The sequence below is a fragment of the Miscanthus floridulus genome, chromosome 2 (genome assembly GCF_019320115.1).
Source record: "Miscanthus floridulus cultivar M001 chromosome 2, ASM1932011v1, whole genome shotgun sequence".
NCBI lineage: Eukaryota > Viridiplantae > Streptophyta > Magnoliopsida > Poales > Poaceae > Miscanthus > Miscanthus floridulus.
In genome coordinates this window covers 169,023,121-169,039,620 of record NC_089581.1, presented here as the reverse complement: position 1 = coordinate 169,039,620, position 16,500 = coordinate 169,023,121, and positions in this window count along the sequence as shown.

Sequence of the window (16,500 nt, the reverse complement as noted above, 5' to 3'; positions counted from 1 at the left end):
ATGTATGATTAGTGTAGTTATGAAATATATATTTATAATAAACCTATCTGAATAAATATTGATGTTTTTTTTGATAAATTTGATCAAACTAAGAAAATTTGATGTCTCAAATCTAGAATTATTATTTTTTTGTATGGAGGAAGTAACTTAGTAGACACTCAGGTAACCTAGAATTATATATTTGTTTCGGGACGGCTTCAGTGCTGTCTGCATTTGACGGCCGCTGCAGGTAACCAGCCCGGTGAACAAGACTAGCCGTGGCTTTGGGTGCCTAGGTGGGTAAGTGGGTATGGGCCTGGAGTGGACCAGAAGCTATCAGCCAGTGGCAGCCCATGAGAGCTTGTCTGAACTGAACCCATCCCTGCGATGGACAGCAGTCACAGCACGAAAGCCACGGACTCATCTCCAGCGGGTGCGTCGCCGTCGCTTTTCATCGGCCACAGGACGGCACAAATAACGTAAGACCCAGGACACATCCACACGGTTCCTCTTTTTTTCTTCTTCCTCTCCTTGCGAGAAGAAGCAAACAAGAGCCGGAGGGCCGAGCACGAAAGGGACTCAAGGCCCCAAGCTCTCACGAAAAAGGCAGGCGCAAACGCCCGGTTGGTTTGGCTTATAAAGCATATTTTTTTTAACCAATAAATAATATTTTTCTTTCACAACAAATTAACAAACCCTACTTTTAGTTATGGGCAAAAGCCTCTCGCTTTCGTGCCTCGCAAAAAATCTCGTTAGTTTCTCGTCTCCTTGGTTGACATGCCCTCTGTAGCACCTCGATCTCACTTTGTTAATTATTATATTACTCCCTCCACCTTGGAAGAATACCATTCTAACATACTGTATAATGTCAAATGAGTACTATTAAATTCACCATGAAATGTATATTATATAGTATATACGTATTTCGTACTATCAAATAAATATTTTTTTATGATCTTAATCAAGCTTTAGAAAGTTTACCGAGAAAGAACAGAGTCAGAATTGCGCTCTTTTTTCAACGAAGGTGTACTACTCTTCCGCTACTAGATGAGGTCGCCTCTTCTGGTGGACACTTGTCCTCCAGTGTTTTCCACGGAGGATTCCGATCTTTCTGCAGATGCCGGCGATCCAAGCGCCCTCTCGTCGCTTTCCAGTTTCCACGGCCGTTTCTTTCTCCCGTAGTCCAGTACTCCACGAGAGTCGAGAGCAAGAAAATAGGAGCAGGAGGTGGAAAAAGAAGCCGACCAGCGCGGCCTCGACGTGACCTGACCTGCGTCGTCACCGGCTCGATCGGACGGTGCAGGGTCACTGACAGGAGGGGTCCCGACGCGCGTGTCAGGATACGCTGCGACCGCCTGGGTGTGTCCTCTTGCTCTGCGGCGTTTCACGTGTACAGGTCAGGTAGTGTGCGGAAACTTTTGGAGTCCGGATAATCTTTTTTATTGTTACAAGGGACCCCTTTGGTTCCATGGACTAAATTTTAGTCTATGTCACATCGAACGTTCGGATACTATTTAGGAGAACTAAATATGAGTTAATTATAAAACTAATTACATAGATGGAGACTAATTTACGAGACGAATTTATTAAGCCTAATTAATCCGTCATTAGCATATATTTACTGTAGCACAACATTGTCAAATCATAGACTAATTAGGCTTAAAAAATTCGTCTCACAAATTAGCCACAATCTGTGCAATTAGTTATTTTTTCATCTATATTTAATACTTCATGCATGTGTCCAAACATCCGATAGGACAGGGACTAAAATTTCTCTGTAGTAACCAAACACCCCGCAAGACAAGTCTCATCAGCCCTGCGACTGTGAAGATATCTTCGACGTTTTCTTCGATAAAAAAATATGGGTCCAGGCCCAGCGCCAAAAGGTTCCATCGTCAACGTTTGACACTTGCGATACATTATTAAGACCTTGTTTAGTTGGCGATTTTTTTTAAAAAAATAGTACTGTAACATTTTCGTTGTTATTTGATAATTAGTGTCCAATCATAGTTTAATTAGGCTTAAAAGATTCGTCTCGTGAATTTCGTCTAAACTGTGTAATTAGTTTTATTTTTTATTTATATTTAATGCTTCGTGCATGCGTCCAAAGATTCGATGTGACGAGGAATCTTAAAAAGTTTTGTAAAATTTTGGAAACTAAACAGGCACTAAGTTTCAAGTAAGCTAAATCCGCCGACCAAAGTTGGTATATATTATGCTTATAATAAAGATAAAATTAAATAAAATAATTAAACAAGAAAGACACGACATACTAATCTAGTATATAGCACCTAAAAAATACCAACCGCTTTCGTCCAACAAATTTCGTGCACGCGCCTCCTAATCTTTCACAGAGTCGGATAACCAGCAGCTGTGTGCCACGCCTGGATACGGCAAGAAGGGAGGGGAGCTTAACGGGATGAGAGACGGCTCCTCCGTATAGGTCTGTGGACCCAAAAGATCGTGGCGGCCAACCTCCACCTCCACGTATGCGGAGAGTCTCCAGGCCCAGCCCCACGTCCACGTCTGTGGACCCAAAAGACCGTGCCGGAGACGTGTTTAGGAGACAAGGCAAGCTCCAGGCCCAGCCCCAAATGCGTCGCGCCGTGGCGGCCGACCCGCAGCTCCTGGCGGGCGCGGTCGAGGCGGCGATCGCCTCCCGGTGCCCTGAGGCTCGGCCGACCGGCACACGCGAGCGCGCTCAGGCTGCTGGCCCCAGCCCTCCTGCCCTTCATCCTGCGTGCACCTCGTCAACCTCTACTCGAAGCTCGACCTCCCAAGCGCTGCCACCGCGACGCTGGCCGCGGACCCCAGCCCCACCGTGGTGTCCTACACGGCATTTATCTCTGGCGCGGGTAATACATATTTTTCTCCGTATGGCCAACAATAATCGAAAAAAGTCTATATAACCTCTGATGTTTGGCATGGTGTCTACTTCACCCCCTATACTATAAAACTATGTATTCTACACCTCAAACATCTCCAAACCGTGTATATGATCCCTTGGGATGGTTTTGCACTCTGGTTTTGCCGACGTGGGAGTCCATGCCGGTTGTCAAGCCTATGCAGCCCTACTCCTCCCTTGCAGGTTGCCGCACCCAGCCAATGGGACTGCCTCAGTCGTCATCGCGCGCCTCATGGGCCTGCCAACACCGCGCCGCCAGGAGGACGAGATCTGCGGACACCTGTTTCCCATTCGGTGGCGGCGGCATGGTAAGCAAAGGCGCCTTCGCGGGCTCTGCTCCATCGTCTCTGCTGCTTCATCTTCGGCTTCATCAGCAGTTCAGCATCGCCGCCGTGCCTCGCGAGCTTTTGCATGCACATGCGGCAGCCCGCATCCCGCGCAAGGGTGCTTTCTTTTTGCGAGCTTATGCGGCAGTCCTGCAGCACCTTAGACACGAACGACATCTTCAATGATCGGATTCACCTAATCGCACAAGACATGATCCTTTGGTTCTCAGGCTATGAAACGATACTGGGGCTCCGCAAGCAGTAGGAGGTGCACAGGGATGCAAGCGGCAAACGTGCTGGACTGCACCGGCACGAATCCCGCCAACGCGGACACAGTCCGCCACGGAAGCAACGTCTTGTCCATGACCGCCGCACGGTGGCGCGCGACCGCACGCAGCTCCACACCGGGCTGGACCAGCCGACCAAGAACCGTTCGATCATGACGACCGCCTCAGCGTCCGTGTCCACGGCATCGACGGAATCGAGCAGGGACACGCAGGACTAGAACACCTGGAACAGGTGCGCGGTGAAGGGCCGCTTCGTGTGGTCGTAGCCATGGTCGATGGAGACAGCACCTTCGCGCCAAGCTGCCTTACGAGGCCATGTCGGTTGAGCGGATGGGGAGGTGGACAGCGACGGTGTCGCTGCTGTTTAGGGCGACAAGGTCCAGGGTGTCGATGTTGAAGACCGCGAACTGGAGGAACTTCGTTGCTGGATGCGTCGTTGCCAGAGTTGTCGCTGATGGGCCTCCGGAGCCGCGCGCATGCCCCGTCTCCCTGCACCACGCTGTCGTGATGTCACCGGCGCTACACAGCACGGCCGCGCCAGCATGCTGCTCCAGGCTCCAGCAGGTAGCCGCCGCCGCCTCCACCCACGCGCGTAGGGCGAGCCACCTCCGTCGCCGCCACTAGACAGCGACACTCCGCAAAGGCCATCCACCGCCGCACGGCCCCCTGGGCGTGGCTGGAACTGCTGTCGCGCGCGGTCAAATCAGCAACCGCATTTGTGGCGTAGAGGGCCCGAGAGGGACTGACAACTGGGCCAAAGCGCCAAGGTGTCCATGTATGTGGCCACATCAGCAAAACCAAGGTCTAAAACCACCCCCAAGGGGTTACATACGTGGTATGAAAATGTTTAAGGGGTGGAATATATGGTTTTGTAGTTTAGGGTGTGAAGTAGACCATATGCCAAACATCAAGGGTCATATAGACTTTTTTTCTTATTATATATATATATATATTTTTTTTAGATGAAGGAACAATTGTATTCCGGTCTCCCACATTCACAGTCGAATGGATACAACCAAATTGAACCAATACAAAACCATGGTCTAAGACCAAAGACTGCTAAGCAGACACACCCCAACTCCATACTACTGATAACCAGACAGCCCTTGCATAGTCTAAACATTGTCCAGAGTTGCAGCCCAACCAAGACCGGTAAACAGCTAAACCCAACTCCTAACTGAAGCAAAACCGGCAACACACATAATGACAAATCACTAGCACTCAGTATACAACAAAAGAAGCTAGATCTCTAAACTCTTTTGTCGCTACCACTCAGAACATCTGAAGATTACCGACCATATAACCTTCCAGTACATCTCCCCGAGAATTACTGTTCTATTCTTTTTTGATTCCTCCACCCACTGGATCCAAAAAATTGCAGTGACAAGCCTTCTAGACGCCTGCAGCCCTCCTTCAGCTTTCTTCCCTCTTCCTCTTTAGACAACATGGACCATTGCCTGATCCAAAAAGTCCCCCTGAACAGTACCTGCAAGCAAGAATTAGTAACTCGATTTTGGAATACTGCCTCATTTCTATTCAACCATAATACCCAACACATTGCTGCAATCCCCACTATTACTTGGTTTCTTAGTCTAGGAGCAAATCTCCTTATCCAAGATCCAAACATGTGAGTAATGCTCTTAGGAGGTTGAAAGTTAAAGGTGATAAACAATGTATTCCAAACCGATCTAGCTATTCGGCAATCAAAGAAAAGATGTTGGATATTTTCTTCTAACCCACAGAAGTTACACCTAGTATCTCCTTTCCATCTTCTCTTAATCAAGTTATCCTTTGTTAAAATCGCCCCTTTCTTCAAGTACCAAAGGAAAACTTTAATTTTCAAAGGTATTTTTGCTTTCCAGAACACATTATTCTCTGAAATTCTCTCTCTTTTCATTAATTCCCTATATAGTGACCGTGTGGAGAAAACTCCATTCTTTTTTATTTGCCAAATGAAGCTGTCCTTATCATTAGTTAGGCTCACCAGAAGAACTAAAGAGACTAGCTTTAGCCACTCATTTAGTCTGTCACCTACTAATCCCCGCCTAAACGAGACATTCAGCGGTGTTGAATTTAAGACACTAGCAACTGATACCCCTCTTTTACTTACAATTCTGTATAGTTCTGGAAATCTTTGCATTAGCGGTTTTTGATCAATCCACACATCCTCCCAAAATCTTGTTTGTTGACCATTGTTAACTTTGAACTTACCATATTGTAACAACAAATCTTTTACCCCCATCAGCCCAGACCAAAAAGGAGAGTCCCCTGGACGTTTTCCTAACTGTGAAAGACACTTGTTCTTGACATACTTCCTTTTAAGTACATCTTGCCACCGACCCTCCTCATTAAAAAGTCTAAATAACCACTTACTAAGTAAGCAATGATTCTGAGTTTCCAAGTCTAAAATCCCCATTCCCCCCATACATCTCGGTTTACACAGGATACTCCATTTAGCCAGCCTGTATTTCCTCTTGTGTTCATCACATTGCCAGAAAAACCTGGATCGGTAATAATCCAACCTTTTCCTTACCCCTTTTGGGATGGCAAAGAATGACATCATGAACATCGGCAGGCTTGACAAAACCGAGTTGATCAACACCAGTCTGCCTCCTGAAGAAAGAAGCTTCCCTTTCCAACTACTTAGTTTTTTCTGAAAGCGTTCTTCAATCGAGCACCAATGTTTATTTGAAAGCTTTCGATAATGCATTGGTATTCCTAAATATCTAAAGGGAAAGCTTCCCTCTACACAGCCAAAGATTCTCTTATATTCCAAAGCATGGCTCTTAGCCGCTCCAAAACAAAACAACTCGCTCTTATGGAAATTGATTTTTAAGCCCGACAATTTTTCATAAGCTACCAGCACCAGTTTTAAATTTTTGGCCTCGTCCAAATCATCTTCCATAAACAGCACCGTATCATCAGCGTACTGTAAAATGGAAAGCCCCTCATCGACTAGATTTGGTACCAACCCCCTAAATTGTCCGCAGTTTTTTGCTCTCGACACTAGGATAGCCAACATGTCTGCAACCAGATTAAAGAGAATAGGTGAGAGGGGATCTCCCTGCCTAAGTCCTTTTCTAGTCTGAAAGTTATGACCTATTTCCTCATTCACTTTAACCCCCACGTTTCCTCGACTCACTACCTCTTCAATCCATTTACACCACATAGGCGAGAAACCCTTCATCCTAAGAGCCTGCTGTACAAATACCCAATTAACTTTATCATAGGCTTTTTCGAAATCCAATTTCAGGACTACCCCGCTCATTTTCTTCCTGTGCAGCTTATGAATAGTTTCATGAAGTATTACTACTCCTTCTAAGATGTTCCTTCCTGTCATGAATGCAGTTTGCGATTGTCTCACTACTTTATCAGTCACCGCCATAAGCCTGTTAGCCAAGACCTTAGTAAAGATCTTGAAGCTTACATTGAGCATGCAAATCGGCCTGTATTGATGAACTTGTTTGACTTCTTTTTGTTTTGGTATAAGAGTGATTGTCCCGAAATTAAGGTTAAAAAGAGGTAATTTACCAACATGGAACTCTCTAAACATGGCCATTAGATCATCTTTTATGAGAGACCAGAATATCTGGTAAAATTCTGCCGGAAACCCATCAGGACCAGATGCCTTATTATGCTTCATTTGAAAAATAGCTTCTCTTACTTCTTTCTCTGTGAACATTTCAGTGAGCAGCTCATTTTCTTCCTCAGTTATCTGGGGTATATCATTTATTTTTGATTCATCCAGCGAGAAATTATTTCTCTGTGATGATCCAAACAGGTTTTTATAATAATTTGTTATAAAAACTTTTAAGTTTTCCTGCCCCTTGATTAGTTCCCCTTCTTGTTCTAGTTCAAAGATTCTTGTTTTCCTTCTTTTTCCATTAGCCACCATATGAAAGTATTTGGTATTATTATCCCCTTGTAGCAGATTTTTTGTTTTTGCTCGTTGGAACCATTTTACTTCCTCTTCCCGAAGTAACTGTGTGATTTTTTCATTCACCTTTTGTTTCAAGTCCAGCTCTTTTTGGCTTAAAACCTGGGACTCAGCCACTAAGTCCAGTTCCTTAGCCAGCCGGAACAATTCCTCTTTCTCTTTATTTAAATTCCCATTCTCATTCTTCGCCCAACCTCTCAAAAACTGTCTTAACCTTCTAATCTTGTTCTGCCATTTCTTCATTGGGGTATCTCCATAATCAACACTCCTCCATACTCTCGCAACCGCTTCGAAAAAATCCTTTTTGAGTAGCCAACTAAGTTCGAATTTGAACTCAGGCTGGTTTCTCCTAAATACCCTGTCACCGGTGCAAAGAAGTAATGGAGTGTGATCAGAGATTTCCCTGTTCAGTGCATCTACCGTGACTAGAGGAAATCTTTGCTCCCATTCCGTGCTAGCCAACACCCTGTCCAACTTTTCATAAGTTGGTATTCTTTTGGAGTTAGCCCAAGTAAATTTCCTTCCAGACATTTCTATTTCCCTTAGGTTCAGACTATCTATAATAGCATTAAACAAGAAGGGCCATCGATCATCATATCTATCATTGTTTTTCTCACTTGGGTTTCTTATTATGTTGAAATCTCCCCCCACCAACAGAGGAAGAGAGACTTTTCTGCAAGCCTGAACCAATTCCGTTAGGAATTGTTCCTTAAATTCAGGTTGAGCAGCTCCATAGACTGCTACTAAGCACCAATGAAAGTCATCACTCCTGTTCCTAAGGTGGAACTTTATAAAAAATTCCCCCTCCTCTATACTTCCAATATCACAGGCATCTAAATTTACCCCTAGTAGCATTCCACCAGACCTTCCATGTGGTTCAGTCCAATGCCACATAAAATTTTTCCCTCCACAATACCTATCTAGCTTTGCCTGTGTAAAATCTTTTTTACCAGTTTCCAAGAGAGCAATGAAGTCTAGCCCTTGCTCTCTTGTCGTATTACTTAGAAATTTGGTTTTAGCCAAGTCGCGAAGACCTCTGCTATTCCAAAAAATCCCTTTCATTTTTTACTAATCTTATTGATCTTAAACTTTAATTTCCTTGAAGCCTTAATCCTTGACGACTTAGCGCCAGGCTTCCGTTGAACCGTCCTGGAATCACTACTTAGGTGATAACTATCTTCGTCGAAGATTTCTTCCATTACATCTCCACATAAAAACTCTAATGCTTTCTTCTCATAACTTCCAGAGTAGACAGATTCAATGTCCGAGCAATCCTCCTCCCCTTCTCCCAGTATCAAACCTGGTTGTTCACTAGCTACAGCGTCCTGGACTAAGTTCTGAACACTCCCCTCAAACGAATCCCCGTTTATAGTTCCCGGTCCTACTCCTAAAGCCCTCAAATTGTCTATCGCAATTGAAAGGGGTATAGAATAAGAGTGGTCGGCCTGGTGGTTACCTTTGTTGCCTTCTAGATTTTTGGACTGCATTAAGCGTCCCGCCCGCACTAGAGTGTGCTCAGCCACCATACCAGCAAGCCTCGGACTCGCCCTTGTCGGAGAATGGACCACCTCCTTGATTAATGCAGCTCCTACCAGCTTCGTACCAGCAGGTTCTACCACATCAATCACCGAGCAACTATTTTTCCTGTCTTCATTAGTAATAGCTTTTGCATCTTCACCCAGCCCTGTGATCTCTGGAACTGCAGCATCACCTTCCACTTCCATTGGAACCCCTCCAGCATCCATCTCCTCTGAATTAACCTCAACCAACCCAAGATTATCATTATTCCCCTCCATGAACTCATCCGGCTCATTGACCACTTTATCAGCTAGGTCCTCCAACATCTCATCTACTACTACATCTAGTATCTTGCTGGCCTTCCAACTAAGGAATTCCTCAAATTCCTCCTTACCGAGAACATGTCCATTAACAGGGGCACCATTCTCCGACCGGGAATCCCTCCTAATATCCTCCCCATCGCTCCCTTTGGAGCGCTTATTATTTTCCTGCTTCTTCTGATCATCATTCAGTCCATCTTCAGTGTTTGGACCCTGGCTCTTCCCCTCACCGTCTCCCTCACCTTCCCCTCCATCCCATTCAACCTCAACCTCCTCTCCTCTCTCATCAAAACCCCGCTTCTCCACTTCAAACTCCAAGTCAAAATAATGATCTCCAATCACCACATCTAACATCCTCGGAATCAGCTTAGGATCCAGCACTGCAACTAAAATGCGTCCAAACTGATTCTTCCTCGTGGTCTCCATGTCTACTGTCTGCGTTGCACCTAACAGTGAACCCACCGCCCATAAGATAGGAAACTCACGAAGCAGTTTTCTGATGCATCTCACCCTCACCCACACCTTGGGTAGCAGGAAACCCTCTTCTTTTTCCTGCCACTCTTCAAACTGTATTCTAATACCATCAGGCACTCCTTCCCCCTTTGCATCCGCCCCCCATATGCTATTGAACGTAGCAGCTCAGCCTTGGAAGGAAATTGGGTAAGAAATCCGTCATCCCCAAGCTCCTTCAACTCCCAATTCCACTTAACCGGCACCACCCTTCTTAGCTGCATCACTAGCTGGTCAGCGGACAGAGAACCACCCACCACCGAGACTCTGGCCATCTTTGAGTCTTTCTTCGTCCTTGGCAATGGTGGATGCGGGATATGATAGAATCCCAGCCCCATCACTGCATAACCCGCCGCATAAGCCACCGGCCTCTGCGCTTTAAGAAGAGGGCACTTGTGGTTCATGTGTTCATGTGAGTCGCATAACACACAATACACCTCCGTCTTGCACGCCACCGCTGCGTGCCCCTTTTTTGAGCACCTAGAGCAGCGCCCACTCCCCTTACCAGCATCACCTCCATCCCTGCCCTCTCCAGCTTCCAATGCCATTTCCACATCAGTACCTTTTCCCAGCTCGGAAGCACCCCCATTTGCCTCAGAAAACTCACCAGTCTCTTCACCTTGTCCTTGTTCCTGCGCCTGTCGCCCATCTTCCTGCCACACCCATCTTCCTGACATCGGCTCCCAAGGTCCACCTTTCCCAGCTCCACCTGGCATACGGAACTGCCCAGCTCATCCCCTACCAGAATCGCCAAACCTTCCAGATCGCCCCTGTCTGAATTCTCCCCGCTGAGCCCCACCTCTCCAGGCCCAACTCTCCCGCTCGCCCCAGGTTCTTCCCACACCTGCTACGCCCCGCTCGCGACGATAAGGGCCATACGCGCCCGCGCCCATCCTCTCCTCTCGCCCGCGGCCGTCACGGTCGCCCACCATCCTTTCCGAACTCGCAAATCTCTCTGCTTTGCGCTCACAGCCCTTTGGTCCACCCGGCGGACGCTTTTGGTCGAGACTCGCAAAAACACTCTGAGCCCGAGACGAAGCGCTTAAATTCGCCCCACCCCCCGCCAAACTCCTCGGCATCCCCCCGGCATTAAACAGGAGACATAAACCCCTCGTCGGTTTAAATGCTGGGTGAGAACCAACCTTGAATACTTTGCTGGCCGCCTGGTTACCCAGCTCACGCACCTTTGGACGGCCCAATAGCCGCCTCTGTTTCTCACCCGATCCTGTCCCCCGTCCGTTCCTTTTTCCTAGGCCAGAATTAACGCCCTCTGTATACAAATCTCCTAAAGATAATGATATCCTAGGAGATTTGGATTGTCTAAGATCTTTGACCAAGATGTCTCCTATCTGCCGATTTTGTGGGGACCGTGGTTTAGGTAGCGGCCCCTTCCACGATTTCTCGATTTTCTGGAAGCGCAAATCAGCCACCGCCTCCGTAATTCTGGATGCCAGCGGCCGAGGATGGCTAACATGCCCAGCCCCCCTATCAACTGAAGCAAATTTTGGAGAATGGAAATTCTCCGTTAACAGAGACTCAGCTCTTATCAAATCATCTACCGAAAACCCGACTCGTGTTGCATCACGGATGAATTCTCTTTCAGAATTATAAGCTTCTTCATCCGGATCTTCCCCCTCCTTTTTGGTAACCTCGTCATCGCTCTCACCATTGTCCTCATCTTCAAGTGCCCAGAATCTCGATCCCCTCCATGGTTTTTCAACTCCGACGAGCTGTTCTAAGGTTGAAAGATATGGTGCAGAGTGTCGCCGTTTAAGGTTCCCTGACACCACCAAACCTCTACTGAACCCCAATTGCTCCACCATTAACATATAATGCTTGGAAGACTTAGCTTCTAAGCAATATATCAGCACATTACTCCTCTCTTCCAAGCTTCTACTACTATACGCTACTTTACTATGGAACACTTATGTCAAGACGTACCTGGGAATCAATTCCCCGTACTTACGCAATCTGTCGAACAGGTGCCGGACTTCAGCAATGGCGACCCGCCTCCGCCGTGCCGTCGAAGTGCTCGTACTGCTCTCATCAGCAGCAGGTTCTCCTCAGCTCGCCGTCTTCCTCAGCTCCGCCCAAAGTACCCAGCTTCCACGTTGGAATCACCGCCGCCACCGCTGATGCCGCCTTAAGGCTCACGACTTGGCCTCCCACGCGGCAACAAGATGCGCCTTCCTCGCCTTGTTCTCACCCCAGCGCCTGCCAGCGCGTCCACTGGCGAACTCTGGGTCAGCCGGTCCGCCGACAGTAGTCGGACGCCCTGCTCCCGGCTGACAGGCTGCGGAAGTTCGGGGCAAAAGAAGGGGCCGCCAACCGCTCCGCCGCGAAACGCCCAGATGGGGCGGAGATGCGCCGCGAAACGCCCAGCGGATGGGGCGGAGATGCGCCGCCGGCCGCCGTGGAGCGCCGGAACCGGAGCGTGGGGACCGGAACAGCCCCTCTTTGGCCGCCGCTCTGTCTGTCCTGGCTGGCTGAGGTGTCGGTGGTCGAAAGTTTAGAGTTTCTCCGTAGTTTGACTGTGCCACATCGCTAGCCTATTATATATATTAGCAGAAAAAAAAATGCAGGATGCTACCAACACAACTAGGAGAACGGGAAGGACTTGCTGACTCAATACTCTTAGGATGCTGTTAAGAAGATGTGGAACTTAGATGTGTCGAAAGATAAAATTAGAACATAATTGCTCTTATAGTTCTAGCTATGTAGAAAATTAAATTTGTAATATTAATGTTTCGAACATCACGTTTGAAAATAGAGTTTTTTTTAACATGTTCAAAATAGCATTATCATGATATTATTTATTTCGTGAAACGCACGTGCATTTATCTATGTTGATATATGTGTGTCTAACCATAAAGCCAACAATCGTGTCACTTTGATTGAAACTTGCGAGTCCAATAATTTTGAGAGGGTATTGGATCACCTCGCCAAAAGCCATGCATATGCCAAATGGAATGACCGAGAGGGAATGCTGCCCACAGATTCCTCTTGTTTCAAAAATTTTTCCTTATTTGGGAACGATTTTCCAAAACCCGTCTCAGTTTGTTATTTTGTTTAACTACTATAAATCAGCCTTACAATAGTTTTCGTCTAACATAAACACCATTTGATTAATGTCAAATAACATGATGATAGATACTATGAAGTTTTTTTTGGGGGGAAAGTGCTATGAAAAGTAGTTTTTTTGTCTGTCTTAGTGAAACCCAGCCATGATAATTAAGAACAAAAGAAGCAAAAGTATCCCTTTCTACCAAAGAATTGACAAACATGTAGTCAGGTATATAGTTGGAGGGCTGGGGAGACTTTATTTTATAGCTTATATAACTGAAGTGAATGAACCAATTAAATTAGAGTACCACCACTTTGAGAAATGATTCTACAAAAGAAATAATCTTGGCAGTTCGTGCCTTCGTGGAGATAGTGGCAGTACCACTACACCCACTCTAAACTCTATTTTTCTAAGTGGGTAGCATCTTTTTCATAAAGAAATAAATCATCCTAACCACTGCATCAAACAAAGATTTACAGAGGTGTTCATTATTACTACTAAAGTAAAACCATTTTCTTCATAATTTAACAAGATATTCTATGTTTCAAAGTCTAAGACACTAGAAATTTAAAGGCAAAATTGGCTACAGGAATCTGAAAGTGACCTTCATTTACTGTTGGACATGCAAAATGAAGCAGTTTGCTGATAGACACTCTGCTTCTTGTCAAATTTGCTGGTGGACACCGGATCCAATAAAATATTCATTTTGGGGTTGGAGGAGAGAGAAGAGCGGTGAAATGTCCTTAATACCCCTACCTCTTTCTTCTTCCTGCATCCCCGTCTTTTTTTTAGGCTGCGGCGAGACGGGTCCGCGCCTCCTACCTGCTCGTCGGCGGCGGCGGCCGAGGGGTGTTCAAGCGGGCAGCGGCACGGCTTCCACGGCCTCGCGGCCTAGGTGTGGCAGGCGGATAGAGCGTGGGTCAAGCGCGGGGGCGGCTGGCGTTGTAGCCTAGGGCCGGCATGGGCAGCCTTGCAGCCTCGCCGGTAAAGGCCATGGTGGGCATAGTCGGTGTCGGGGCTTGTGGCCTGGGCAGGCGCGGGTGGATGGACCACGGGCTGGGTGCGGGGCAGATGGAGGTCGCAGCCGACATCGCGACCTGGGCGGGGGTTGGCGGCCCTGCGGCCTCACGGGAGATGGCCATGGTGGGCGCGGCCATCTTCAGGGCCAAGCTCGTGGCCTGGGCAGGCGTGGAGCGGACGGAGGTCGCGGCCTGGGCAAGCACGGGCGGCCTCGCCGGAGCCGGCCATGGTGGGCGTGGCCGTCTTCGGGGACAGGCTAGCGCGGATGGATTCATGCGCCCTGCTCGTCCTACGTGGCGGCAGAGCCCATGCTCGTGGCTTGCCGGTGGTGGCGCTCGCGGCCGACAGATCCTGCGCACGCCGGCAACCGGTGGTGGCCCGCGCGCCCCTACCGGAGCCCGAACGGTGAGGGGGGGGGGAGGGGGGAACAGGGAGCTAGGAAGAAGGAAGAGGCAGGGGTATTAAGGACATTTCATTGATCTTCTCTCTCCTCTAAACCTAGAAATGAATATTTTATTGGGTCCGGTGCCCACCGGCAAAATTGACAAGAAGCAGAGTGTCTATCAGCAAACTGCTCCATTTTGCATGTCCAACAACAAATAGATGTCACTTTAAGTGTCTCGTAGCCAATTTTGCCAAATTTAAAATGACATAACAAAACTAAAACTAGTGAATGGTCCTTTCTTCCCTGGTAGTGGCAGATCGGATCTAGCAAAATAGGTTAGACAAGGCTTCTTCCATTCCATTATCTTCCGTCTCTAACTCATCCTTTTAAGCTTTCATGAGTAGTAAATTAGAGGGGAGGCTTAAGAGGACTTCATGCTTTGAGCATCGATAGCGGGGGCTTGAACCCACCCTGCCCTGCTGCTAGATGGCCCTTGTTCCCTAGCAAAATTTAAAAGCAACCGCTGCAAGTTACAACTTCCAAGGAAGCCATTGTGCCTAGATGTCTGTCTCTTGAAAAAGGACAGCTCCTCCCGCAAGCAAAGTGGAGGAGCCTAGACAATAACGTGAACATAAGTTGAGTCTGAGCAGGGGCGGATCCAATGGTGGGGCGGGGGGAGGGGGGGGCTCGAGCCCCCCTACCCATACCGAAGCAGTGGAACCTCCTATGGAGCCCCTATGAATTTTTTGACAAAGTTCTATAGTGTAGGGGGGCTGAGACTTAAGATCGAGCAGCAGTGTTGTTCAGCCCCCCTGAAATATTTCCTGGATCCGCCGCTGAGTCTGAGCATAGTTAATTAACACTAGCGCCACTCCGATGCTATGTATTTGCCCTTCAACCGCTTAGGTCTTTCTAAAACCTTTTTCCACTTTGTTTATATTATTTGTTATAAATATTTCGGTGGTGCATTATTAGAATATACCCAAATGTTTTAATGGCTAACAACCATTGTGACACCCAAAGTTTGCGACCATTCAGTTTCATAGTCCATAGCATTGCCCCAACAAAACAATTTGGCTTCCGTTAAAAAAACAATTTGACTTATGAAAGTTTATCACAGGGAACGATAATTGTCGGTGTTTTCGGACCACCGACGAGTAAATTTGTATTTGCGCGTCTGACTCGGATGGCGTGCTCGGAGGACACAAAGGTTTATACTGGTTCGGTCGGACGTTCCTATGTCTAGTTTACTGCTGCTCATGTTACCGGCATTTGGTTTGTAGTAGGGGTTACAAACAGACGAGAGAGGGAAAGGATCCCAAGTCTTTGGTGGAAGGAGTGAACGGATGCTGAGAGATCGATCGCTGCTCAACCGCGTGCTCGTGTCGTGCTCTTGTGATTTTGTCTCGTGGTTCGGTCTCATGCGGATCTGGATTCCCCTTTCATGGGGCGTTCTGCTTTCCCTTTTATAGGCCAAGAGAAAGCACGGGTTACAGTGGAGGAAAAGAAGAAGAACAAGAGAGAAGAAAGATTTCAGGATCGCCGGGTCCTTTTTCTCCTTCACGAGGGTCCCGTTGATCCTATAGATGTCAACAGGGACGGCTCCACATCATGGCCCTGTTCGTCACTGGCACCATGCACAGGCGTCATCTGCCAGTTATGGCATTCAATTCCGCCCTAGCGGACGTTATGGTGAACTAACGCGTCTGTCAGCGTTCGTACGAGGGTTAGGAGAACAGCACCGGCACGCCGAACGCTATTCTTGATGTGAACGCTTAGGTATGGCCCATCATGGCCACGTGTTATATCAAGGCATGCCAGTCTCTTCCTTGGTGTCAGAGTTTTGATCCAAGTCTATACGCTTGGACCTGGAGTGGTTGGCGACGGTATGGGTCCCCGTCGGGCGAGACGGAGCCTGTGGCCTTGGGGTCGGGCGAGACGGAGCATGACCCCAAGGGTCGGGTGAGACGGAGCTCTCACCCAAAGGGTCGGGTGAGACAGAGCTCTCACACAAGGTTGCTGGGGCTCATCTATGTTTCTCCCCTAGCTCTGTTTGACGTGAGGTGGCCTCGATCCCTTCGCGGGCCACCCTTCGAACCCTGATCGATCGTCGCTCATGTTGAATGAGATGACTACCGCTTCGTGACACGACACGAAGCGTTGTGATGCAATAATTGCATGTGCGATGCTTGGATGTATGAGAATGGATGAATGAATGGTCATGCACTGGAAAAGTAAAGTGAGGGTTG